Source organism: Acanthaster planci, unplaced genomic scaffold, assembly GCF_054643075.1.
Source record: "Acanthaster planci isolate LZ-2023a unplaced genomic scaffold, COTS_SCS Contig4, whole genome shotgun sequence".
NCBI classification, from domain to species: domain Eukaryota; kingdom Metazoa; phylum Echinodermata; class Asteroidea; order Valvatida; family Acanthasteridae; genus Acanthaster; species Acanthaster planci.
Window position 1 is genome coordinate 237414 of NW_028257628.1, and position 24214 is coordinate 261627.

The 24214-nt window shown below is 46.3% G+C and overlaps 2 long non-coding RNA genes across 2 annotated transcripts in view; both read left to right on the forward strand.

Annotated features, from left to right (window-relative positions):
• Positions 1 to 958, forward strand: part of LOC147795571 (uncharacterized) — a 14879-nt gene extending 13921 nt beyond the window's left edge. The window contains exon 3 of the long non-coding RNA XR_015423760.1: positions 817 to 958. This is a non-coding gene — a long non-coding RNA (uncharacterized LOC147795571). The remainder of the gene's footprint in view (positions 1 to 816) is intronic.
• On the forward strand, positions 957 to 21587 carry LOC147795572 (uncharacterized). The gene is made up of 4 exons (XR_015423756.1): positions 957 to 1017; positions 19021 to 19359; positions 19719 to 20058; positions 21012 to 21587. It is a non-coding gene; the product is annotated as an uncharacterized LOC147795572 (long non-coding RNA).
• Positions 21588 to 24214: the final 2627 nt, after the last annotated feature.

Here is a 24214-nt window from a genome sequence, read left to right on the forward strand (position 1 = left end):
AGGCAAAGGGGTCGCTAAAGTGTAAAGAAAGGCACCCAAAAAAGAACGTTGATGGCTGGGGCGTCTGACTGATTTCTTTTGAGTTGGGTTGAGTTGGGTGAAAACAGGGAGAACATAACATTAACCTGTATTTCTCTTCTAATATTTACAGTGCCAAAACAAAATATACAATCGGCTACACCTCAGGCTTCTTTGACCGGTTACCCGTTGGCCCCGAAGAACCCTACTCCCAAGGTTCCCTTTGAGGGAGAGAGTTGTTTGTTTATACACGTACATTTTTGTGAAAAGGCACGTACAATGTTATTTGCGTACATGTGAATGGAAGTGGACGTTCGCGGTGCGTTTCTTTTTTGTCCCTTTGGCGCACCATACTCAAACGGTTACTTATTCAACGTTCTAATATGGAACAGTTACTTGTTCAACGTTGAATGTCGAACGTCAGACGAGGAACGAGTAACTAACTTCACATCAGTTGCTTTTGATGGGCAATTATTCACTGCAGGGAATAATTACTGGCGTCCATACTATTGAACTCCTTTCAATTCTCAGAAATTTTCCAGACTTCCCACGATAGACTTCAATTTGTACGCAACTGCTGAGAAAGCAAAGTCACCAGAATGCAATGTTTTTTCCGATGAGAATATTGGAAAAAAATGGGGGAAATGAGGTCTGAAATTAGAATTGGGAATTCTGCACTACCCTCTATATCTGTCTGTAAAAACCGTTAGTCCCAGTTCCTGCAGATTATGTAACTAAACACAACTTCCACATTGCTGTGAATCTGCCCATCATCAAGTCTCAATATTTCACTTTCAGTTTCACCGAATGGAATCCTCAAAACCCGTTTCGGGCAGATTTGAAGTTGCATTCTACTGACTTCTCCACCAGCCAGGAAACCAAAGACATCAGAGAATTGTACCAGGACTTTGAACGATGCAGTAAACAGTTCAAGAATGAATTCCGTTGCATCACAAGGAGTCTGAAAGCAGTCGTTCTTTGCCTTTCTGGGGGAAACGGGTGAGTGGTCAGTTCACGTTTGTCATTTCTTAATGCTTCCTCTTATTCGTGTCTGTTGTCTTTGAGGGTCGTATTCTCTCATTTCCAAGTTGTATTTTGTGGCTCTTTTTTATATTTGGTTTTTTACCTGTACAATCACATTTATCTTGCCATGAAGGGATGGGGTAGCAGGGTCACAGTTCATGTCCATATGTGAGACCCAAGTCCTGTCTTTACGGGCTTGTTAGGGTAGGATTTGCCTTTCTGGTCTGTCTTGTTCTCTCTGCATAACCCAGCTGTCTTGTCTTGTAGGGATGGGTAGCAGGGTAGCAAGTTCTTTAGTACCCCAGGGGAGTGGTCATCCCTGCCCATGTGAGACCAATGTCCTTGTCCTGTTTTGTCTTATGTCTTTTGTTTGTACTGTTATTGTCTTGTCTCCTTGTCCCCTTCGTCCTCGTCTTGTATTCCTGTGTATTTTTCTTGTCCTGTATGTAGTGTCTTGTTTTAGACTGTTTCTTTGTTTTAACCTGTTTGTCCTGTCTTTCTGTCCTGTCCGTCTGTCCTGTCTGTCCTGTCCGTCTGTCCTGTCTGTCCTGTCTGTCCTGTCTGTCCTGTCCGTCTGTCCTGTCTGTCTTGTCTGTCCTGTCTGTCTTGTCTGTCCTGTCTGTCTTTCTTTCTCCTTGTCTGTCTGTCCTGTCTGTCCTGTCTCTCTTCCTGACTGTCCTGTCCGTCTGTCCTGTCTGTCCTGTCAGTCCTGTCTGTCCTGTCAGTCCTGTCTGTCCTGTCAGTCCTGTCTGTCCTGTCTGTCCTGTCTGTCCTGTCTGTCTTGTCTGTCCTGTCTGTCTTGTCTGTCCTGTCTGTCTTTCTTTCTCCCTGTCTGTCTGTCCTGTCTGTCCTGTCTCTCTTCCTGTCTGTCCTGTCCGTCTGTCCTGTCTGTCTTGTCTGTCCTGTCTGTCTGTCTTGTCTGTCCTGTCTGTCTGTCCTGTCAGTCCTGTCTGTCCTCTCAGTCCTGTCTGTCCTGTCAGTCCTGTCTGTCCTGTCCGTCTGTCCTGTCTGTCCTGTCTGTCCTGTCCGTCTGTCCTGTCTGTCCTGTCTGTCTTGTCTGTCCTGTCTGTCCTGTCTTTCTTTTTCCCTGTCTGTCTGTCCTGTCAGTCCTGTCTGTCCTGTCTGTCCTGTCCGTCTGTCCTGTCTGTCTTGTCTGTCCTGTCTGTCTTGTCTGTCCTGTCTGTCTTTCTTTCTCCCTGTCTGTCTGTCCTGTCTCTCTTCCTGTCTGTCCTGTCCGTCTGTCCTGTCTGTCTTGTCTGTCCTGTCTGTCCTGTCTTTCTTTTTTCCTGTCTGTCTGTCCTGTCAGTCCTGTGTGTCCTGTCCGTCTGTCCTCTCTGTCCTGTCTGTCCTGTCTGTCTTGTCTGTCTTTCTGTCTCCCTGTCTGTCTGTCCTGTCTCTCTTCCTGTCTGTCCTGTCCGTCTGTCCTGTCTGTCTTGTCTGTCCTGTCCGTCTGTCCTGTCCGTCTGTCCTGTCCGTCTGTCTTTCTTTCTCCTTGTCTGTCTGTCCTGTCTGTCCTGTCTCTCTTCCTGTCTGTCCTGTCCGTCTGTCCTGTCAGTCCTGTCTGTCCTGTCAGTCCTGTCTGTCCTGTCAGTCCTGTCTGTCCTGTCTGTCCTGTCTGTCCTGTCCGTCTGTCCTGTCTGTCTTGTCTGTCCTGTCTGTCTTGTCTGTCCTGTCTGTCTTTCTTTCTCCCTGTCTGTCTGTCCTGTCTGTCCTGTCTCTCTTCCTGTCTGTCCTGTCCGTCTGTCCTGTCTGTCTTGTCTGTCCTGTCTGTCTGTCCTGTCAGTCCTGTCTGTCCTGTCAGTCCTGTCTGTCCTGTCAGTCCTGTCTGTCCTGTCCGTCTGTCCTGTCTGTCCTGTCTGTCCTGTCCGTCTGTCCTGTCTGTCCTGTCCGTCTGTCCTGTCTGTCCTGTCTGTCTTGTCTGTCCTGTCTGTCCTGTCTTTCTTTTTCCCTGTCTGTCTGTCCTGTCAGTCCTGTCTGTCCTGTCCGTCTGTCCTGTCTGTCTTGTCTGTCCTGTCTGTCTTGTCTGTCCTGTCTGTCTTTCTTTCTCCCTGTCTGTCTGTCCTGTCTCTCTTCCTGTCTGTCCTGTCTGTCTTGTCTGTCCTGTCTGTCTTGTCTGTCCTGTCTATCCTGTCTTTCTTTTTTCCTGTCTGTCTGTCCTGTCAGTCCTGTCTGTCCTGTCCGTCTGTCCTGTCTGTCCTGTCTGTTTTGTCTGTCCTGTCTGTCTTTCTGTCTCCCTGTCTGTCTGTCCTGTCTCTCTTCCTGTCTGTCCTGTCCGTCTGTCCTGTCTGTCTTGTCTGTCCTGTCCGTCTGTCCTGTCCGTCCTGTCTGTCTTGTCTTTCCTGTCTGTCCTGTCAGTCCTGTCTGTCCTGTCTGTCTGTCCTGTCTGTCCTGTCCGTCTGTCCTGTTTGTCCTGTCTGTCCTGTCTGTTTTGTCTGTCCTGTCTGTCGTTCTGTCTCCCTGTCTGTCCTGTCAGTCCTGTCTGTCTTGTCCATCTGTTTTGTCTGTCCTGTCCGTCTGTCCTGTCTGTGCTGTCTGTCCTGTCTGTCCTGTCAGTCCTGTCAGTCCTGTCTGTCCTGTCCGTCTGTCCTGTCTGTCCTGTCCGTCTGTCCTGTCTGTCCTGTCTGTCCTGTCTGTCCTGTGTGTATTGTCTGTCCTGTCTGTCCTGTCTTTCTTTTTCCCTGTCTGTCTGTCCTGTCAGTCCTGTCTGTCCTGTCTGTCCTGTCTGTCCTGTCCGTCTGTCCTGTCTGTCTTGTCTGTCCTGTCTGTCTTGTCTGTCCTGTCTGTCTTTCTTTCTCCTTGTCTGTCTGTCCTGTCTGTCCTGTCTCTCTTCCTGTCTGTCCTGTCCGTCTGTCCTGTCTGTCCTGTCAGTCCTGTCTGTCCTGTCAGTCCTGTCTGTCCTGTCAGTCCTGTCTGTCCTGTCTGTCCTGTCTGTCCTGTCCGTCTGTCCTGTCTGTCTTGTCTGTCCTGTCTGTCTTGTCTGTCCTGTCTGTCTTTCTTTCTCCCTGTCTGTCTGTCCTGTCTGTCCTGTCTCTCTTCCTGTCTGTCCTGTCCGTCTGTCCTGTCTGTCTTGTCTGTCCTGTCTGTCTGTCCTGTCAGTCCTGTCTGTCCTGTCAGTCCTGTCTGTCCTGTCAGTCCTGTCTGTCCTGTCCGTCTGTCCTGTCTGTCCTGTCTGTCCTGTCTGTCCTGTCCGTCTGTCCTGTCTGTCCTGTCTGTCTTGTCTGTCCTGTCTGTCCTGTCTTTCTTTTTCCCTGTCTGTCTGTCCTGTCAGTCCTGTCTGTCCTGTCTGTCCTGTCCGTCCTGTCCGTCTGTCCTGTCTGTCTTGTCTGTCCTGTCTGTCTTGTCTGTCCTGTCTGTCTTTCTTTCTCCCTGTCTGTCTGTCCTGTCTCTCTTCCTGTCTGTCCTGTCTGTCTTGTCTGTCCTGTCTGTCCTGTCTGTCCTGTCTGTCTTGTCTTTCTTTTTCCCTGTCCGTCTGTCCTGTCTGTCCTGTCTGTCCTGTCTGTCCTGTCCGTCTGTCCTGTCTGTCCTGTCTGTTTTGTCTGTCCTGTCTGTCTTTCTGTCTCCCTGTCTGTCTGTCCTGTCTCTCTTCCTGTCTGTCCTGTCCGTCTGTCCTGTCTGTCTTGTCTGTCCTGTCCGTCTGTCCTGTCCGTCCTGTCTGTCTTGTCTTTCCTGTCTGTCCTGTCAGTCCTGTCTGTCCTGTCTGTCTGTCCTGTCTGTCCTGTCCGTCTGTCCTGTCTGTCCTGTCTGTCCTGTCTCTCTTCCTGTCTGTCCTGTCTGTCCTGTCTGTCTTGTCTTTCCTGTCCGTCTGTTCTGTCAGTCCTGTCTGTTCTGTCAGTCCTGTCTGTCCTGTCAGTCCTGTCTGTCCTGTCAGTCCTGTCAGTCCTGTCTGTCCTGTCCGTCTGTCCTGTCTGTCCTGTCCGTCTGTCCTGTCTGTCCTGTCTGTCCTGTCTGTCCTGTCTGTCCTGTGTGTTTTGTCTGTCCTGTCTGTCCTGTCTTTCTTTTTCCCTGTCTGTCTGTCCTGTCAGTCCTGTCAGTCCTGTCAGTCCTGTCTGTCCTGTCTGTCCTGTCTGTCCTGTCTGTCTTGTCTGTCCTGTCTGTCTTTCTTTCTCCCTGTCTGTCTGTCCTGTCTGTCCTGTCTCTCTTCCTGTCTGTCCTGTCTGTCTGTCCTGTCTGTCCTGTCTGTCCTGTCTGTCTGTCCTGTCAGTCCTGTCTGTCCTGTCAGTCCTGTCTGTCCTGTCCGTCTGTCCTGTCTGTCCTGTCCGTCTGTCCTGTCTGTCCTGTCCGTCTGTCCTGTCTGTCCTGTCTGTCTTGTCTGTCCTGTCTGTCCTGTCTTTCTTTTTCCCTGTCTGTCTGTCCTATCAGTCCTGTCTGTCCTGTCTGTCCTGTCTGTCCTGTCTGTCCTGTCCGTCTGTCCTGTCTCTCTTGTCTGTCCTGTCTGTCTTGTCTGTCCTGTCTGTCTTTCTTTCTCCCTGTCTGTCTGTCCTGTCTGTCCTGTCTCTCTTCCTGTCTGTCCTGTCCGTCTGTCCTGTCTGTCTTGTCTGTCCTGTCAGTCCTCTCTGTCCTGTCAGTCCTGTCTGTCCTGTCCGTCTGTCCTGTCTGTCCTGTTCGTCTGTCCTGTCTGTCTTGTCTGTCCTGTCTGTCCTGTCTTTTTTTTTCCTGTCTGTCTGTCTGTCCTGTCAGTCCTGTCTGTCCTGTCAGTCCTGTCTGTCCTGTCTGTCCTGTCTGTCTGTCCTGTCAGTCCTGTCTGTCTTGTCAGTCCTGTTTGTCCTGTCAGTCCTGTCTGTCCTGTTCGTCTGTCCTGTCTGTCCTGTTCGTCTGTCCTGTCTGTCCTGTCTGTCCTGTCTGTCTTGTCTGTCCTGTCTTTTTTTTTCCTGTCTGTCTGTCCTGTCAGTCCTGTCTGTCCTGTCTGTCCTGTCCGTCTGTCCTGTCTGTCCTTTCCGTCTGTCCTGTCTGTCCCTTCTGTCTCCCTGTCTGTCTGTCCTGTCTGTCCTGTCTCTCTTCCTGTCTGTCCTGTCTGTCTTGTCTGTCCTGTTTGTCTGTCCTGTCCGTCCTGTCTGTCCTGTCTGTCCTGTCTTTCTTTTTTCCTGTCTGTCTGTCCTGTCAGTCCTGTCAGTCCTGTCTGTCCTGTCCGTCTGTCCTGTCTGTCCTGTCCGTCTGTCCTGTTTGTCCTGTCTGTCCTGTCTGTTTTGTCTGTCCTGTCTGTCGTTCTGTCTCCCTGTCTGTCCTGTCAGTCCTGTCTGTCTTGTCCGTCTGTTTTGTCTGTCCTGTCCGTCTGTCCTGTCTGTGCTGTCTGTCCTGTCTGTCCTGTCAGTCCTGTCAGTCCTGTCAGTCCTGTCTGTCCTGTCCGTCTGTCCTGTCTGTCCTGTCCGTCTGTCCTGTCTGTCCTGTCTGTCCTGTGTGTCTTGTCTGTCCTGTCTGTCCTGTCTTTCTTTTTCCCTGTCTGTCTGTCCTGTCAGTCCTGTCTGTCCTGTCTGTCCTGTCTGTCCTGTCCGTCTGTCCTGTCTGTCTTGTCTGTCCTGTCTGTCTTGTCTGTCCTGTCTGTCTTTCTTTCTCCTTGTCTGTCTGTCCTGTCTGTCCTGTCTCTCTTCCTGTCTGTCCTGTCCGTCTGTCCTGTCTGTCCTGTCAGTCCTGTCTGTCCTGTCAGTCCTGTCTGTCCTGTCAGTCCTGTCTGTCCTGTCAGTCCTGTCTGTCCTGTCTGTCCTGTCTGTCCGTCTGTCCTGTCTGTCTTGTCTGTCCTGTCTGTCTTGTCTGTCCTGTCTGTCTTTCTTTCTCCCTGTCTGTCTGTCCTGTCTGTCCTGTCTCTCTTCCTGTCTGTCCTGTCCGTCTGTCCTGTCTGTCTTGTCTGTCCTGTCTGTCTGTCCTGTCCGTGCTGTCTGTCTTGTCTGTCCTGTCAGTCCTGTCTGTCCTGTCTGTCCTGTCCGTCTGTCCTGTCTGTCTTGTCTGTCCTGTCTGTCTGTCCTGTCAGTCCTGTCTGTTTTGTCTGTCCTGTCTGTCTGTCCTGTCAGTCCTGTCTGTCCTGTTCGTCTGTCCTGTCTGTCCTGTTCGTCTGTCCTGTCTGTCCTGTCTGTCCTGTCTGTCTTGTCTGTCCTGTCTGTCCTGTCTTTTTTTTCCTGTCTGTCTGTCCTGTCAGTCCTGTCTGTCCTGTCTGTCCTGTCTGTCCTGTCTGTCCTGTCCGTCTGTCCTGTCTGTCCCTTCTGTCTTTCTGTCTCCCTGTCTGTCTGTCCTGTCTGTCCTGTCTCTCTTCCTGTCTGTCCTGTCCGTCTGTCCTGTCTGTCTTGTCTGTCCTGTTTGTCTGTCCTGTCCGTCCTGTCTGTCCTGTCTGTCCTGTCTTTCTTTTTTCCTGTCTGTCTGTCCTGTCAGTCCTGTCAGTCCTGTCTGTCCTGTCCGTCTGTCCTGTCTGTCCTGTCCGTCTGTCCTGTTTGTCCTGTCTGTCCTGTCTGTTTTGTCTGTCCTGTCTGTCGTTCTGTCTCCCTGTCTGTCCTGTCAGTCCTGTCTGTCTTGTCCGTCTGTTTTGTCTGTCCTGTCCGTCTGTCCTGTTTGTGCTGTCTGTCCTGTCTGTCCTGTCAGTCCTGTCTGTCCTGTCCGTCTGTCCTGTCTGTCCTGTCCGTCTGTCCTGTCTGTCCTGTCTGTCCTGTGTGTCTTGTCTGTCCTGTCTGTCCTGTCTTTCTTTTTCCCTGTCTGTCTGTCCTGTCAGTCCTGTCTGTCCTGTCTGTCCTGTCTGTCCTGTCCGTCTGTCCTGTCTGTCTTGTCTGTCCTGTCTGTCTTGTCTGTCCTGTCTGTCTTTCTTTCTCCTTGTCTGTCTGTCCTGTCTGTCCTGTCTCTCTTCCTGTCTGTCCTGTCCGTCTGTCCAGTCTCTCCTGTCAGTCCTGTCTGTCCTGTCAGTCCTGTCTGTCCTGTCAGTCCTGTCTGTCCTGTCAGTCCTGTCTGTCCTGTCTGTCCTGTCTGTCCGTCTGTCCTGTCTGTCTTGTCTGTCCTGTCTGTCTTGTCTGTCCTGTCTGTCTTTCTTTTTCCCTGTCTGTCTGTCCTGTCTGTCCTGTCTCTCTTCCTGTCTGTCCTGTCCGTCTGTCCTGTCTGTCTTGTCTGTCCTGTCTGTCTGTCCTGTCAGTCCTGTCTGTCCTGTCAGTCCTGTCTGTCCTGTCCGTCTGTCCTGTCTGTCCTGTCTGTCCTGTCCGTCTGTCCTGTCCGTCTGTCCTGTCTGTCTTGTCTGTCCTGTCTGTCCTGTCTTTCTTTTTCCCTGTCTGTCTGTCCTGTCAGTCCTGTCTGTCCTGTCTGTCCTGTCTGTCCTGTCCGTCTGTCCTGTCTGTCTTGTCTGTCCTGTCTGTCTTGTCTGTCCTGTGTGTCTTTCTTTCTCCCTGTCTGTCTGTCCTGTCTCTCTTCCTGTCTGTCCTGTCTGTCTTGTCTGTCCTGTCTGTCTTGTCTGTCCTGTCTGTCTGTCCTGTCAGTCCTGTCTGTCCTGTCAGTCCTGTCTGTCCTGTCAGTCCTGTCTGTCCTGTCCGTCTGTCCTGTCTGTCTTGTCTGTCCTGTCTGTCCTGTCCGTCTGTCCTGTCTGTCTTGTCTGTCCTGTCTGTCTTTCTTTCTCCCTGTCTGTCTGTCCTGTCTCTCTTCCTGTCTGTCCTGTCTGTCTTGTCTGTCCTGTCTGTCTTGTCTGTCCTGTCTGTCTTGTCTGTCCTGTCTGTCTGTCCTGTCAGTCCTGTCTGTCCTGTCAGTCCTGTCTGTCTTTCTGTCAGTCCTGTCTGTCCTGTCCGTCTGTCCTGTCTGTCTTGTCTGTCCTGTCTGTCCTGTCCGTCTGTCCTGTCTGTCTTGTCTGTCCTGTCTGTCTTGTCTGTCCTGTCTGTCTTTCTTTCTCCCTGTCTGTCTGTCCTGTCTGTCCTGTCTCTCTTCCTGTCTGTCCTGTCCGTCTGTCCTGTCTGTCTTGTCTGTCCTGTCTGTCTCTCCTGTCAGTCCTGCCTTTCCTGTCAGTCCTGTCTGTCCTGTCCGTCTGTCCTGTCTGTCCTGTTCGTCTGTCCTGTCTGTCTTGTCTGTCCTGTCTGTCCTGTCTTTTTTTTTTCGTGTCTGTCTGTCCTGCCAGTCCTGTCTGTCCTGTCAGTCCTGTCTGTCCTGTCTGTCCTGTCTGTCTTGTCTGTCCTGTCTGTCCTGTCTGTCCTGTCTGTCCTGTCCGTCTGTCCTGTCTGTCTTGTCTGTCCTGTTTGTCTTTCTTTCTCCCTGTCTGTCTGTCCTGTCTGTCCTGTCTCTCTTCCTGTCTGTCCTGTCCGTCTGTCCTGTCTGTCTTGTCTGTCCTGTCTGTCTGTCCTGTCAGTCCTGTCTGTCCTGTCAGTCCTGTCTGTCCTGTCAGTCCTGTCTGTCCTGTCCGTCTGTCCTGTCTGTCCTGTCCGTCTGTCCTGTCTGTCCTGTTCGTCTGTCCTGTCTGTCCTGTCTGTCTTGTCTGTCCTGTCTGTCCTGTCTTTTTTTTCCTGTCTGTCTGTCCTGTCAGTCCTGTCTGTCCTGTCTGTCTTGTCTGTCCTGTCTTTCTTTTTTCCTGTCTGTCTGTCCTGTCAGTCCTGTCTGTCCTGTCTGTCCTGTCCGTCTGTCCTGTCCGTCTGTCCTGTCTGTCCTGTCTGTCTTGTCTGTCCTGTCTGTCTTTCTGTCTCCCTGTCTGTCTGTCCTGTCTGTCCTGTCTCTCTTCCTGTCTGTCCTGTCCGTCTGTCCTGTCTGTCTTGTCTGTCCTGTCCGTCCTGTCTGTCTTGTCTTTCCTGTCTGTCCTGTCAGTCCTGTCTGTCCTGTCCGTCTGTCCTGTCTGTCTGTCCTGTCTGTCCTGTCTGTCCTGTCTCTCTTCCTGTCTGTCCTGTCCATCTGTCCTGTCTGTCTTGTCTTTCCTGTCTCCCTGTCTGTCTGTCCTGTCTGTCCTGTCTCTCTTCCTGTCTGTCCTCTCCGTCTGTTCTGTCAGTCCTGTCTGTTCTGTCAGTCCTGTCTGTCCTGTCAGTCCTGTCTGTCCTGTCAGTCCTGTCAGTCCTGTCTGTTCCTTCCGTCTGTCCTGTCTGTCCTGTCCGTCTGTCCTGTCTGTCCTGTCTGTCCTGTCTGTCCTGTCCGTCTGTCCTGTCTGTCCTGTCTTTCTTTTTCCCTGTCTGTCTGTCCTGTCAGTCCTGTCTGTCCTGTCTGTCCTGTCCGTCTGTCCTGTCTGTCTTGTCTGTCCTGTCTGTCTTGTCTGTCCTGTCTGTCTTTCTTTCTCCCTGTCTGTCTGTCCTGTCTCTCTTCCTGTCTGTCCTGTCCGTCTGTCCTGTCTGTCTTGTCTGTCCTGTCTGTCTGTCCTGTCAGTCCTGTCTGTCCTGTCAGTCCTGTCTGTCCTGTCCGTCTGTCCTGTCTGTCCTGTTCGTCTGTCCTGTCTGTCTTGTCTGTCCTGTCTGTCCTGTCTTTTTTTTTTCCTGTCTGTCTGTCCTGTCAGTCCTGTCTGTCCTGTCAGTCCTGTCTGTCCTGTCTGTCCTGTCTGTCCTGTCTGTCTTGTCTGTCCTGTCTGTCCAGTCTTTCTTTTTCCCTGTCTGTCTGTCCTGTCAGTCCTGTCTGTCCTGTCTGTCCTGTCCGTCTGTCCTGTCTGTCTTGTCTGTCCTGTTTGTCTTTCTTTCTCCCTGTCTGTCTGTCCTGTCTGTCCTGTCTCTCTTCCTGTCTGTCCTGTCTGTCTGTCCTGTCTGTCTGTCCTGTCAGTCCTGTCTGTCCTGTCAGTCCTGTCTGTCCTGTCTTTTTTTTTCCTGTCTGTCTGTCCTGTCAGTCCTGTCTGTCCTGTCTGTCCTGTCCGTCTGTCCTGTCTGTCCCTTCTGTCTTTCTGTCTCCCTGTCTGTCTGTCCTGTCTGTCCTGTCTCTCTTCCTGTCTGTCCTGTCTGTCTTGTCTGTCCTGTTTGTCTGTCCTGTCCGTCCTGTCTGTCTTGTCTGTCCTGTCTTTCTTTTTTCCTGTCTGTCTGTCCTGTCAGTCCTGTCTGTCCTGTCCGTCTGTCCTGTCTGTCCTGTCCGTCTGTCCTGTTTGTCCTGTCTGTCCTGTCTGTTTTGTCTGTCCTGTCTGTCTTTCTGTCTCCCTGTCTGTCCTGTCAGTCCTGTCTGTCTTGTCCGTCTGTTTTGTCTGTCCTGTCCGTCTGTCCTGTCTGTGCTGTCTGTTTTGTCTGTCCTGTCTGTCTTTCTGTCTCCCTGTCTGTCATGTCTGTCCTGTCTCTCTTCCTGTCTGTCCTGCCCGTGTGTCCTGTCTGTCCTGTCTGTCCTGTCTGTCCTGTCCGTCTGTCCTGTTTGTCTTGTCTGTCCTGTCTGTCCTGTCCATCTGTCCTGTCTGTCTTGTCTATCCTGTCTGTCCTGTCTGTCTTCCTGTCTGTCCTGTCCGTGTGTCCTGTCTGTCCTGTCTGTCCTGTCTGTCCTGTCCGTCTGTCCTGTCTGTCCTGTCTGTCCTGTCTTTCTTTGTTTTTTCCTGTCTGTCTGTCCTGTCTGTCTCTCTTACTGTCTGTCCCGTCTGTCCTGTCTTTCTTCCTGTCTGTCCTGTCCGTCTGTCCTGTCTGTCTTGTCTGTCCTGTCTGTCCTGTCTTTTTTTTTTCTGTCTGTCTGTCCTGTCAGTCCTGTCTGTCCTGTCAGTCCTGTCTGTCCTGTCTGTCCTGTCCGTCTGTCCTGTCTGTCCTGTCTGTCCTGTCTTTCTTCCTGTCTGTCCTGTCTGTCTTTCTTTTTTCCTGTCTGTCCTGTCTGTCTCTCTTCCTGTCTGTCCTGTCTTTCTTCCTGTCTGTCCTGTCTGTCTTTTTTCCTGTCTGTCTGTCCTCTCTGTCCTCTCTGTCTTTGTTTTTTCCTGTCTGTCTGTCCTGTCTGTCTCTCTTCCTGTCTGTCCTGTCCGTCTGTCCTCTCTGTCCTGTCTGTCCTGTTTGTCTTGTCTGTCCTGTCTGTCCTGTCTTTCTTTTTTCCTGTCTATGTGTCCTGTCTTTCTTTTTTCCTGTCTGTCTGTCCTGTCAGTCCTGTCTGTCCTGTCAGTCCTGTCTGTCCTGTCCGTCTGTCCTGTCCGTCTGTCCTGTCTGTCCTGTCTGTCTGTCCTGTCTGTCCTGTCTGTCTTGTCTGTCCTGTCTGTCTTTCTGTCTCCCTGTCTGTCCTGTCTGTCCTGTCTCTCTTCCTGTCTGTCCTGTCCGTCTGTCCTGTCTGTCCTGTCCGTCTGTCCTGTCTGTCCTGTTTGTCCTGTCTGTCTTGTCTGTCCTGTCTGTCCTGTCTGTCCTGTCCGTCTGTCCTGTCTGTCCCGTCTGTCTTTCTTTTTTCCTGTCCGTCTGTCCTGTCTGTCTCTCTTCCTGTCTGTCCTGTCTTTTTTCCTGTCTGTGCTGTCCGTCTGTCCTGTCTGCCTTGTCTGTCATGTCTGTCTTTCTTTTTTCCTGTCGGTCTGTCCTTTCTTTCTCTCTTCCTGTCTGTCCTGTCTTTCTTCCTGTCTGTCCTGTTCGTCTGTCCTGTCTGTCCTGGCTGTCCTGTCTGTCTTGTCTGTCCCATCTGTCTTTCTTTTTTCCTGTCTGTCTGTCCTGTCTGTCTCTCTTCCTGTCTGTCCTGTCTTTCTTCCTGTCTGTCCTGTCTGTCCTGTCTTTCTTCCTGTCTGTCCTGTTCGTCTGTCCTTTCTGTCCTGTCTGTCTTGTCTGTCTTGTCTGTCCTGTCTGTCCTGTCTTTTTTTTTCCTGTCTGTCTGTCCTGTCAGTCCTGTCTGTCCTGTCTGTCCTGTCCGTCTGTCCTGTCTGTCCCTTCTGTCTTTCTGTCTCCCTGTCTGTCTGTCCTGTCTGTCCTGTCTCTCTTCCTGTCTGTCCTGTCTGTCTTGTCTGTCCTGTTTGTCTGTCCTGTCCGTCCTGTCTGTCTTGTCTGTCCTGTCTTTCTTTTTTCCTGTCTGTCTGTCCTGTCAGTCCTGTCTGTCCTGTCCGTCTGTCCTGTCTGTCCTGTCCGTCTGTCCTGTTTGTCCTGTCTGTCCTGTCTGTTTTGTCTGTCCTGTCTGTCTTTCTGTCTCCCTGTCTGTCCTGTCAGTCCTGTCTGTCTTGTCCGTCTGTTTTGTCTGTCCTGTCCGTCTGTCCTGTCTGTGCTGTCTGTTTTGTCTGTCCTGTCTGTCTTTCTGTCTCCCTGTCTGTCATGTCTGTCCTGTCTCTCTTCCTGTCTGTCCTGTCCATGTGTCCTGTCTGTCCTGTCTGTCCTGTCTGTCCTGTCCGTCTGTCCTGTTTGTCTTGTCTGTCCTGTCTGTCCTGTCCATCTGTCCTGTCTGTCTTGTCTATCCTGTCTGTCCTGTCTGTCTTTTTTCCTGTCTGTCTGTCCTGTCTGTCCTGTCTTTCTTTGTTTTTTCCTGTCTGTCTGTCCTGTCTGTCTCTCTTACTGTCTGTCCCGTCTGTCCTGTCTTTCTTCCTGTCTGTCCTGTCCGTCTGTCCTGTCTGTCTTGTCTGTCCTGTCTGTCCTGTCTTTTTTTTTTCTGTCTGTCTGTCCTGTCAGTCCTGTCTGTCCTGTCAGTCCTGTCTGTCCTGTCTGTCCTGTCTGTCCTGTCCGTCTGTCCTGTCTGTCCTGTCTGTCCTGTCTTTCTTCCTGTCTGTCCTGTCTGTCTTTCTTTTTTCCTGTCTGTCCTGTCTGTCTCTCTTCCTGTCTGTCCTGTCTTTCTTCCTGTCTGTCCTGTCTGTCTTTTTTCCTGTCTGTCTGTCCTCTCTGTCCTCTCTGTCTTTGTTTTTTCCTGTCTGTCTGTCCTGTCTGTCTCTCTTCCTGTCTGTCCTGTCTGTCCTGTCCGTCTGTCCTGTCTGTCCTGTTTGTCTTGTCTGTCCTGTCTGTCCTGTCTTTCTTTTTTCCTGTCTATGTGTCCTGTCTTTCTTTTTTCCTGTCTGTCTGTCCTGTCAGTCCTGTATGTCCTGTCAGTCCTGTCTGTCCTGTCCGTCTGTCCTGTCTGTCCTGTCTGTCTGTCCTGTCTGTCCTGTCTGTCTTGTCTGTCCTGTCTGTCTTTCTGTCTCCCTGTCTGTCCTGTCTGTCCTGTCTCTCTTCCTGTCTGTCCTGTCCGTCTGTCCTGTCTGTCCTGTCCGTCTGTCCTGTCTCTCCTGTTTGTCCTGTCTGTCTTGTCTGTCCTGTCTGTCCTGTCTGTCCTGTCCGTCTGTCCTGTCTGTCCCGTCTGTCTTTCTTTTTTCCTGTCCGTCTGTCCTGTCTGTCTCTCTTCCTGTCTGTCCTGTCTTTCTTCCTGTCTGTGCTGTCCGTCTGTCCTGTCTGCCTTGTCTGTCATGTCTGTCTTTCTTTTTTCCTGTCGGTCTGTCCTTTCTTTCTCTCTTCCTGTCTGTCCTGTCTTTCTTCCTGTCTGTCCTGTTCGTCTGTCCTGTCTGTCCTGGCTGTCCTGTCTGTCTTGTCTGTCCCATCTGTCTTTCTTTTTTCCTGTCTGTCTGTCCTGTCTGTCTCTCTTCCTGTCTGTCCTGTCTTTCTTCCTGTCTGTCCTGTCTGTCCTGTCTTTCTTCCTGTCTGTCCTGTCGGTCTGTCCTTTCTGTCCTGTCTGTCTTGTCTGTCCTGTCTGTCTTTCTTTCTTCCTGTCTGTCTGTCCTGTCTGTCTCTCTTCCTGTCTGTCCTGTCTGTCCTGTCTGCCCTGTCTTTCTTCCTGTCTGTCCTGTCCGTCTGTCCTGTCTGTCTTGTCTGTCCTGTCTGTTCTTTGTCTGTCTCTCTGTCTTGTCTGTCTGTCTTCCTGTCTGTCGTGTCTTTCTGTCTGTCTTCCTGTCTGTCGTCCCGTCTGTCATCCTGTCTGTCGTCCTTTCTGTCGTCTTTTCTTTCGCCCTTTCGTCTTTTTGTTCGTCCTTTCTTTTGTCTTTTCTTCCGTCCTTTCTTTCGTCCTTTCTTTCTTTCCTCTGTCTGGTTTTTTTTTTATTTTTTCTGTCTGGTGTTTTCCATTGTTTGTTTTTGTTTTTCGTCATGTTGGTCTTTGTTGCTTGTCGTTTGCCTTGTTTCATGTTTGTTTTTGTATTTGTGTTTTTGTGTTTAATGTCTTGTTCCTTTGTAGTTTCTTTGTCTTAGTTGTTTGATACCTGTCACCTGTGTTATTGTTTGTTTGTTTTGTCTGAATTGTTTTGTGTATGTCTGCTTTTTGTTTGTATTTTTTTGTCTGGTGTTTTGGAGTGTTTGTTTTTGTTTTCCTTCATGTTGGTCTTTGTTGCTTGGTTGTCTGCCTTGTTGTTTCATGTTTGTTTTGGATCTGTTTGTGTTTTTGTGTTTAATGTCTTGTTCCGTTGTATTTTCTTTATTTGTCTTACTTTGTTACCTGTCACCTGTGTTATTGTTTGTTTGTTTTGTCTAAATTGTTTTGTGTATGTCTGTTTTGTGTTTGTATATTTTCTGTCCGGTGTTTTGGGGTGTTTGTTAGACCAGTGTCTGTGTGCTGGGTGATGTTGGGTGATGCAGAATAGCAATTTCTTTAGTACCCCGGGGAAGTGGTCGTCCCTGCCCTTGTGAGACCAATGTCTGTGTCCTGGGTAATGTTGGGTGATGCAGAATAGGTAGGGTAGCAGGGTAGCAATTTCTTTAGTACCCCAGGGAAGTGGTCGTCCCTGCCCTTGTGAGACTAATGTCTGTGTGCTGGGTGATGTTGGGTGATGCAGAATGAGTTAGGTCTTTTACTTTCTGCAGTCTAGTTTCTCTCCTACTTTCTCATGGTTGTCTTGTTAGTTTTTCTGTTGATTTTATCCCTGTAGTCTGTCAGGCTCTTGGTCTCTTCTCTTTATCGAGCCCCTTACTTTGCCATTTCCTTTTCCACTTCCTTTTGCCATCCCTTTCCCTAACCTTGCTAACCCTAACATCGCTAACCTAATCCTCCCAAAGTGGTCATTCATTTATCTTACCATTTTCAAGAGTCTCGTATAGCTCTGTCCCCTTCCTAGCATGTGTACAAATAATGAAATTGAAAGCAATGGTTATTTTTCTGCTTGATATTGCCCAAATTTGCAATCCCTCCCAGCGCAAAAGTTTGATGCTCTTGATAATGGTAAAAAAATTGATGACTCTTTTACCCAGCCCCACTTACGACTTCAGTAGGCACAGGACATGTTTTCAGTGTTGATTCCATGGTGAAATGATGCTGAAATGACATCACAGTGTCATTTTGTCATTTAAACAATATTGGGACAATGTCCTGTGCCCGCTGGGCCAACCCCTCTTACTTGAAACCCTCCTAATCCTAACATACCTAACCTAATCCTCCCTAAGGGCCCTTCTATTTTTCTCACCATTTCCCTGAGTGTATATGGCTTCCATCCCCTCCTGCAGCGCATACAGTGTGAACAGATAAAAATTTACTTTGCACCAAATACTTTCCAAATTTTTGAAACTTCAAAGGATCGATATGGACATACATGTAGGTGCAGTGCGCAACCCCTTTAAAAAAAGATATTTTTGTTCCACAAATTGGTGAGATACTGTATATGAACGACTGCTTACCCAGTGGGCACAGGACATTTTTCCAATGTTGATTCAAAACTGAAATGGTTCTGGAATGACGTCACAGTGTCATTTCAGTACTGAAACAATGTTGGAACAACGTCGTGTACCTTCTTCTCTAGTCTGTCTCTTACGTCTTTTTTTCCCTTCTTTTCTTCTTTTCTTTCCCTCAACTCCTTACCCTGCTTATCCCAACACACTTATCAGAAGGGGCCATTCATTTTCCTTCCTTGGTTTAATTTCTTTATGTGTAAAGCGTCCCTCTCCTATCACTGCACGTACAGCTTGAAAAAGACAAGAAGTTACTCAGATACTTTCAAATCTTTGGAATGTGTGCCTGTACCTAGCCCCCAATCAAAGTAAAAGGTGTTTGCAATTTTGATTATGGAGAGGAAAAGGATGACTCCTCACCCATACCCCACTACCTCACCTGTGGGCACAGGACATTTTTTCAAAGTTGGACCAATGCTGAAATGATCCTGAAATGACGTCACAGTGTCATTTTGGCATTGAAACAATGTTGGAACAGTGTTGCATGCCTTCTTAACCAAAGCCCTTCTAACATGTTCTCCTCTTTGCCTCCTCGTAGGGCAACTCTTGCTTATGTCATGTCCTCTTGTCCATCTTTCATGTCTGGCTTTTTCTTGGTCATATTTCCTGTTTCATGGAGTATTTTGTGTCTGGATTTGGTCTGGTTTGATAGCATAATGTACGTTGCTGTGTGACACGATTACGCAAAATGAGTCATTTGTCATGATTGTTTTTTAGATATGCCCAAAATGAATAATCTAACACTAAGTGTCCATCTTTCCAAATGCTCAACCTTGATTTACATACTTGTAAATCACCAATTTCAATAGGATTTAAATCAAATGTAGTTTGATTGATTTCAGCGACATAGAATTTGAAAATGGTAAAGTTACTGGTATGTGTTGCTGTTTCAACTGATTTATAATTTTGTTCTCTTTGTCAAGGGACAGAAATACACAACTCTTTATTATTAATGCACAAGACAGACAATACATGTACATGTAAGATATACACAAGGCCAGCAGCAAATGCCGGGAGATGAAAAGTTGACTTAATAACTGACCTAAGAGCCTCGATTTCCTATGCTACTGACCATACAAAAACACATTTAAAATAAATATATCTAAATGTACATGTTAAAAAAGGTTTAATCATTCCAGTACATAAAGAAATAAAACAAATAATAAAATGAAGTAGCAGAAATAAAATGAATAAAGTAAAACCATCAAGACTAATGAAATTAGATAAAAATGAAACAGGATGAAATAATTATTTATAGGCTAAGATCAGAATAGAAAAAAGTGGAGAATTCTGAAGGAAGAATTAAGAAAAGAATTAGGTGGGTTATAAAAGGCATTAAGGCTGCAATAAAGCTTTTTGGAATCAATCGATATTATGATATAGGACTCTGCCGAGTCCTTAAATTTAAATATGAGTGCAAGTGTGTATGTAACAAGCAATTTAGGTTGACAGCTTTTTTGTTAAATTTCTGACACTTGCATTGCCTTGATTTTGTCTTTGGATTAAGTGTAGGAATTAAATGATTTTCACTCGTGATTTCATGTCACTTCGAAGTGTTTAATTCGGAAAGTAAAAAGCCTTGGTTAAATCAACTTTTTTCTCCATTTTATGTTCCTGAGAAATGTCAGTCGTTATATGCAGTGAACCAAAACCAGTATGAAATATTCTTTGAATTAATAATCTATTTATCACTAGGAGCTTGATCTTCAGCAAACCCAATACATGTTGCAGGTCATTAAAACTTGGGTCTTGTTAAATATATGTACATGTATAGACCTGTTGAGGGTAAATAACCATAAGCATGCTTTATTAGTTGTTTATCTCGGGTTAACTTCTCTAGACCAAATTTTACTGATGAGACAGCTTCGTATAAAGAGAGCCTTGTTAAATACCAAATCCTGTGTTAGTAGAAAATCATTTTCTATTAATTAAAGCAGCGCCAAGAAAACGTACCTCATTAACAGAATTTAGACCATAACTATGAACGTGGTATTTTACCCTGGGCTGTAACTAGGCTACAGGTACTAAAAGCTATTAAAGTACTAGCTTAAATGGTAAATGTATGTGGGCTTAGTCATCGTGAAAAGCTTAAGATCATGGCTATTAATACGAGCATTTGGAAAGGGTCAACAGATTTTGTGCATTGTGGTGGCCAATGCGTTGCAAACTGGGCGGCACACTATTGTGAATCACCCCTATTGCTTGTGTGTGATTCCAATTACATAACTGAATTTAATCTTCTCAATTGAAATCAAATGTATTGAATTTGGTAACAAATGAAAGAAAAGCTTAAGGTCATGCACACATACAGCTAAATTGGCTTACTTTGTAATCGATAATCAGGCCAACTTACTTGTAAATGGAAAAAAAATCACCAAAAGTATATCCTGATCTTCACCAGGTCATAGTAACTACAGCTTTTAAATTGAAGTTGACGCTGCATAGTTTTCAAATGTATAAAAAAGTCAATAAATTGAGCAGTGTCAACAAGGAACTCATTTTGATTGATCGTGTCACACGTTTCTTATTTTTTTGTTTTTGTCAGATTCATATTAGATCGGCATGGAGAGAATCCTAATTTTAACAGCTTTGCTGCATTTACTGTGTGAAAATCGGCCTTGTCTGAATCCCCTTCACCATGGAGCAAGAGAGCAACATAGCATCAATTGATGTCAGTGTCTCCAGAAAGCAGAATGACACATTGTGGCTGGTGTACCATTCACCTGGGGGACATTATACGCTGCCCCTACAGCATCTGTGATGAAGAGCATCCCAAGAACTCCATAACCTGATCCTCACATCGAGGGACAAAGGATACAAGATTAGCCAAGTTGACTAAACATCCTAGACCCACAACCAGACCAGAGGGTCTCCTATACCCAAGGTCAGATTAGGGCCACTAGTTCTATCACCCTGCCCTATGGGTGCACTGAACCAATTCAAGCTCCATCGAAAATAGTGTAAAATCAACCAAAATTGGAGCCCCATGGCAGGCAACTGAAGTCCCTGAGGCCTCTCAAACAAAAAACAATGTGTTGCTTGGTCCTTCAGATTTCATTTGATTTTCAATTTTTAGTAGATTAACCAATGAATTTTTTAATTATCCGCCCAAAACAAACCCCCCCCCCCCAAATGTGAATGTTGCCAAGCCCTCCCAACGGCCATTTTTCAAATGACATCCCTCACCTTCCTGGGGCTCTTCTGACTAATTTTCAATCCCATTTTTGTCTGCTTTGCCCCCAGATGGGTGCCCCTGAATCTACAGAGATGATCCTGGACCATACTGACACAATTTCACCACTTCTTGGCCCAAACAGACCCCTCTTTTCGAAACAATCTCTGGGGGTACTTTTTGTGCGGCTCGGCCTGGCGGAGAATTTTCCTTGAATTGGGACACTGCACCCCTATATAGCCTATGGGTCACCTTTACCCTTGGCAACCTACCTACCTCACCAGCATTGCCACCCAATCTGCACTTTGCCTGCAGAGTGACATCCTTCAAGCCTCCACACTGCATCACAGTCAGGATCAAGCAAAAGTCCTCCAGAGCTACGACAGGCTGTGCTGCCCAAAACATAATCAGGTTCTCTCCAGAACCTCACAAATTCACAAAAGAGATATGTATCTGCAGTGCTGTTACTGCAAACATTAGATATTGCCTGGCCCTGACCGTAATTAACAATTCAAATCCCCTAAGAGTGGGCCTGAAGCTTAAATTTCTCATATGTGGTCAGCAGATTGTTTATGTGGAAATCATTCCCATAAATCTTTTTTTTTTGCATTTGATATCTTATACTCCTTTCTTTATATATATATATTGATTGTGTGGGAAACATGTCATTTGTTGCAGTGTGCAAACTACAGAACGCACTCAACTCATTGCTTTTGCCCGAGTGTTGGTCACTTTGTAAAACAAAGATACAGGTTGACTTGAAGAGTTAATTAATGACATTTCACAGAAGCATTCTATCCTAAATTTTCCGCGATGAATTTACACAGAAATATGAAAGGTTAAAGTTCCAGCAAATTTGATGTGTAAGCATTGGGAACAACATACCTTGAGGGCCACTTTCACTTTTAATAAGATCACACAAATTACATCCCCCAAATATCCTTAATTTCAAGATAATTGGAGCATGGAAGGAAAGCAAAACAGCACAACTCGACCTGTATTGATGTTCCATTTTCCTCAATGGTTTGAGCAAATCTAGACAAACAATGGACAGTCGGTGTCTGACAATGAACTCCATGAAAATTATTTTTATCAGTGATGTTATGGGTATTGCTAAATCTAACAGGGAATTTCTCCAAATCAAAGAAAGTGGTAGGAATCATCACAGAATCATCTATGAAGGTGAAGAAACCATTTCCTGCTCCTGGGAGACATGATCTCAAAGTAACGATGGGTACAAAGTAGTTGCAGTGATCGTTCAGTGAAATTTAAGGTGGCAGTTTCAAGTTCGCAAGCATAACAGTTTGGTTTAATGTGAAAGTTAGTAGTTGGTGTAAGTTCTTCAATTCTTTATTTTTCTGTAGAAACGATGCAGTTGACATCAGCCGACATCATCAGATGAACGTACTGCATCACCTGAGTTGTGATGTAGATGAAGGAAATGAAGACTCAAGATTCCTAATGTAAGCCTATTCCTGGCAGTCTCTAGTGTTTGGTCAAGCACTTAAAAGGTACGTGTACGTTTACCTACATTCTGAAAACAGATTGAGTATGCACATGTCTTTCGTCGTATATGGATTGCTAGGATTTGGGAATCATGACTCCCTCCCTACGGTAAGAATAAATGATAGAGATCTGAGAACTATTAATGACAACAGCACTCATAATTATACATGGGGCCTACTTTACAATTTACCTGGTCAAGAACTTACTTAATGCTGGCGATAGAGAAGTATCCACATTGATCAATTCAGTGACTAGAATGAGAAGCCATTACCAGAAGCATCAAAAGCAAATAATCATCGACATCCATAGATCTGCAGCCCCACATCAGGTTGTAGAATATTAAATTACAAACAGTCAGTAAAACTTAGTTTTGTATTTACAATAAATGGTTTAAGACATTAAAAATACGTGAAATTTTGAGCAGCTTATGCATGCAAAATGATATACACATTAAAAAAATGGAAATTATTTTTAAAAAATGCAGGGAAAAGGGCATATTATATGATTTATTTAGTAAATAAAAAAATATATATTAGAAAGAAAATAAGAGTGGAAACAAAAAAAAAGAATATATTAATGTCTAAATGAATCTGTTCATGGATGTGAGTGGTTGCATTTAATAACTCTTCAACCAACAGAGTGTTGGGACTTGCCTAAGTTTTAAAACCTTGCCCGAGTGTGGAACAAGTCAAATTTACTTTGCCTTGCCTCAAAAACCCAATAATTTCAATTCAATTGTTGAAAATGGGAATTGAACCATTTCATCCGTAGGGGATTTTAGGTTTAGATGCACTAACAAAAGTAAAAGGGAATTTGGAAATGATCATTCCTTTAAGTCCCACTGAGCCTAGCAGACAGGGAAAACATTCCACTTGGGCATGTTACGGTCACAAAACAATTTACACATGTACCTAAATGTACTTTTCCATTTATGAGACCTCAAAGGCCACAAGGTAAAAATGAAATGGAATGGAGAGTTCACTGGTGGGTCACATTCAAATTGGAGTTTCCACATTTGTACATGATCAGTTGTCCGTCTGACGCAGCATGTTTATCCTGTTAATATTCATTTTGAAATAGTTTTCATGGAAAGTAAGCAATGAGCTGTAAAATGTAATAATGTGTGTGATCTCTGTTCACTTTGAATCTTTTCTGTTCCCTACAAATTACCCCAAAGACAGGGTTTTCCATGTGAACACGTCAACTGCCATATAGTGTGGCGGGACCACTGACACCTTTTTGAGGCGGACCAGCAGACTGGCCTGATCGGAGATAGGATTGACTTGGCCTAACCCCACAAATATATTTATTTAACCTTACGCAAGAATGAGCGGCTATCCAAACGCAAGAAGAAATAATATCCTGACATCGATCAAGTGACGTGTATATGAAATACCATTTTTTGTTACATAAATGAATTAACAAAATAAACTTTTGTTAGGGTAGATTGTTTTTCTCGATAACTTAGTTACTCTAGACTTAGCTTTACTCATTAATGGCCTGACTTTAGGTCTATAGCCTATGTAATATTTCTGTCTGTCCGTGCACGATATCCCACAGAACGGAATGTAGATAACAAATTAATTACAATGTTTGATTCCTTAATAGTTTTCATAAGAGACGAACTGACTCAATATTTTTTTGAGGGCGGGTATACCTATGATGAAATCTGCTGTATACCCCAAATTAGACATGACTTGAGTTGCAGGTAGACTCACAGAAGTCTTTTAAACAGTAACGTTACTTGTTAGCCCCATAAATACTGCTGATATGCTGGACAACCTGTTCTCATCAGTCTGTCCACCGTGGCAACCACACCCACAAAAACCAACACGTCACACTTTCTGAAACTTAAACCAAGTGGTAATTGCCCCCTAACAATACATTTAATAAACAGTTTGTTATCCACAGCACTGTCTAGTATTTCTGTATTTCAAAGTGAAATTGAGAGGGACAAAATGGAACATCTGTATCGCTTGGCAGATTTCTTTCTAGGATTTGATGAAAACAAGTTGGCACATTTGTAAAGTATGCAAATTAGAATTAGACTGTGGATAAGTTGGCCTGAACATTTTTGCTATGCTGAAAATGCTTTTCCCCCAAAAAACACTTGGTTGAATTCTCAGACAGGTGACATTTTCTTGTCAAGGGGCAGGGGTAGTCTAGCATTATTGGCATTAATTATGGGACTAGTATTGCAGGTGGGATTTGTACTTGCCTTATTGGGAAAAGATCCTTAGAAGTGAATGGAATCATCACATTGTCGTTTGTTAAACCCCGGCTTTTGCAGGTCCTATAAGGATTGGATCGGGAGTGAGAGTCCTTGCCACACTAGTGGGGCTAATGCACGACAGGCAACGCACGGCGGGTGACAGAAAATAGCATGTTTGGAACTGGTAAATGGCAGAATTGGGACACAACAAAAAGCAAAAGGCAGACGACAGGCGACGGCAGATATGGAACTCCATAGAGACATGTGCTTGAGTATGCAACGGCTGCGTGGGATTCTGGTTTTAGTAGAGCTAAAACCAGTATACCATCATTGGAAAGAATCCAACAGCAGGCTGCCAGATTTTGTACCAACAACAACAGTAGGGTCGAGAGCTCCGTAACCAGTACCCTAAATAAGCTGGGTTGGGAAACTTTCCGGTCAAGAAGGAGAAACCAGAGACTTTGTGTGCTCGACTAGATGAAATACGGATTGGTTGATGTTAACCTAGTTTATCCAGCCTAACACCAGGAGAACTAGGGGGAATGATCAAAAATTTCTACAAATTCGTCATAAGTCTAAAGCATTCCAGGACTCATTTTTTGTTTCCCCTATAAAAGACTGGAACAATCTACCTGTTGTAAATAGTTCTTCACAGGATGTATTCAAATCCAAGCTAAAGCAGCACCGTTAAAATGATTTGGTCTAGTCATTCTACACGCTGTGCACTTCTCAGAAGTTAGCGAGGATGTGGACAGCATGCAGCCAATCACAACGCTGCACGCGCTGTCCACATGACTCACTGGGGGACTCCCCTAAATTGACTAATCTTTTAAACTAAACTTCATCGTA